Genomic DNA, 2,719 nt, shown 5'->3' on the forward strand with positions numbered 1-2,719 from the left:
CATTGAAAACTACTCCATCTCACATGATGATTGGACATGGTTTAGTTGATATGGATCACATGATCACTTAGATGATTAGAGAGATGTCTATCTAAGTGGGAGTTCTTAAGTAATTTGATTAATTGAACTTTAATTTATCATGAACTTAGTACCTGATAGTATTTTGCATATCTATGTTGTTGTAGATAGATGGCTCGTGCTGTTGTTCCGTTGAATTTTAATGTGTTCCTAGAGAAAGCTAAGTTGAAAGATGATGGTAGCAACTACACGGACTGGGTCCGTAACTTGAAGATTATCTTCATTGCTGCGCAGAAGAATTACGTCCTGGAAGCACCGCTAGGTGACAAATCCGCTACAACAGTGACGCCAGATGTCGTGAACACCTGGCAGAGCAAAGCTGATGACTACTCGATAGTTCAGTGTGCCATGCTTTACGAATTAGAACCGGGACTTCAACAACGTTTTGAACGTCATGGAGCATATGAGATGTTTCAGGAGTTGAACTTAATATTTCAAGCAAATGCCGGGATTGAGAGATATGAAGTCTCCAATAAGTTCTACAACTGCAAAATGGAGGAGAATAGTTCTGTCAGTGAACATATACTTAGAATGTCTGGGTACCACAACCACTTGACTCAACTGGGAGTTAATATTCTTGATGATAGTGTCATTGACAGAGTTCTTCAATCACTGCCACCAAGCTACAAGAGCTTCGTGATGAACTATAATATGCAAGGGATGGATAAGACTATTCCCGAGCTCTTCGCAATGCTAAAGGCTGCGGAGGTAGAAATCAAGAAGGAGCATCAAGTGTTGATGGTCAACAAGACCACTAGTTTCAAGAAAAAGGGTAAAGGAAAGAAGGGGAACTTCAAGAAGAACAACAAGCCAGTTGTTGCTCAAGTGAAGAAACCCAAGTCTGGACCTAAGCCTAAAGCCGAGTGCTTCTACTACAAAGGGACTGGTCATTGGAAGCGGAACTGCCCCAAGTATTTGGTGGAGAAGAAGGATGGCAAAGTGAAAGGTATATTTGATATACATGTTATTGATGTGTACCTTACTAATGCTCGCAATAGAGCCTGGGTATTTGATACTGGTTTTGTTGCTAATATTTGCAACTCAAAACAGGGGCTACGGATTAAGTGAAGATTGGCTAAGGACTAGGTGACGATGCGCGTGGGAAATGGTTCCAAAGTCGATGTGATCGCCGTCGGCACGCTACCTCGACATCTACCTTCGGGATTAGTTTTAGACCTAAATAATGGTTGTTCTATTTATATGAGTAATATCTTTTATGGTCATGCACCCTTGACGAGTGGTCTATTTTTACTAAATATTGATAGTAGTGATACACATGTTCATAGTATTGAAGTCAAAAGATGCAAAGTTGATAATGATAGTGCAACTTATTTGTGGCACTGTCGTTTGGGTCATATTGGTGTAAAGCGCATGAAGAAACTCCATTCTGATGGATTTCTGGAATCACTTGATTATGAATCACTTGGTACTTGCGAGCAATGCCTCATGGGCAAGATTAATTAAAACTCCGTTCTCCGGAACAATGGAGCGAGCAACAGAGTTATTGGAAATCATACATACTGATGTATGTGGTCCAATGAACATTGAGGCTCGCGGTGGATATCGTTATTTTCTTACCTTCACAGATGATTTGAGTAGATATGGGTATATCTACCTAATGAAACATAAGTCTGAAACATTTGAAAAGTTCAAAGAATTTCAGAGTGAAGTGGAAAATCATCGTAACAGGAAAATCAAGTTTCTACGATCTGATCGTGGAGGTGAATATTTGAGTTATGAGTTTGTACTTCATTTGAAACAGTGCGGAATAGTTTCGCAACTCACGCCACCTGGAACATCACAACGTAATGGTGTGTCCGAACGTCGTAACCGCACTTCATTAGATATGGTGTGATGTATGATGTCTCTCACTGATTTAACGCTATCGTTTTGGGGTTATGCTTTAGAGACAACTGCATTCACGTTAAATAGGGCACCATCAAAATCCATTGAGACGACACCTTATGAAATGTGGTTTGGCAAGAAACCCAAGTTGTCGTTTCTTAAAGTTTAGGGCTGCGATGCTTATGTGAAAAAGCTTCAACCTCATAAGCTCAAACCCAAATCGGAGAAATGTGTCTTCATAGGATACCCAAAGGAGACTATTGGATTCACCTTCTATCACAGATCCGAGTTCAAGATATTCGTTGCTAAGAATGGATCCTTTCTAGAGAAGGAGTTTCTCTCGAAAGAAGTGAGTGGGAGGAAAGTAGAACTTGACGAGGTAATTGTACCTTCTCCCTTATTGGAAAGTAGTTCATCACTGAAATAAGCTCCAGTGATTCCTACACCAGTAAGTGAGGAAGCTAATGATGATGATCATGAAACTTCTGATCAAGTTACTACCGAACCTCGTAGGTCAACTAGAGTAAGATCCGCACCGGAGTGGTACGGTAATCCTGTTCTGGAGGTCATATTACTTGACCATGACGAACCTACGAACTATGAGGAGGTGATGATGAGCCCAGATTCACAAAATGGCTTGAGGCCATGAAATATGAGATGGGATCCATGTATAAGAACAGAGTGTGGACTTTGGTTGACTTTCCCATTGATCGGCAAGCCATAGAGAATAAATGGATCTTCAAGAAGAAGACTGATGCTGATGGTAATGTTACTGTCTACAAAGCTCGACTTGTTG

The sequence above is a fragment of the Triticum aestivum genome, chromosome 3A (assembly GCF_018294505.1).
Source record: "Triticum aestivum cultivar Chinese Spring chromosome 3A, IWGSC CS RefSeq v2.1, whole genome shotgun sequence".
Taxonomy (NCBI): domain Eukaryota; kingdom Viridiplantae; phylum Streptophyta; class Magnoliopsida; order Poales; family Poaceae; genus Triticum; species Triticum aestivum.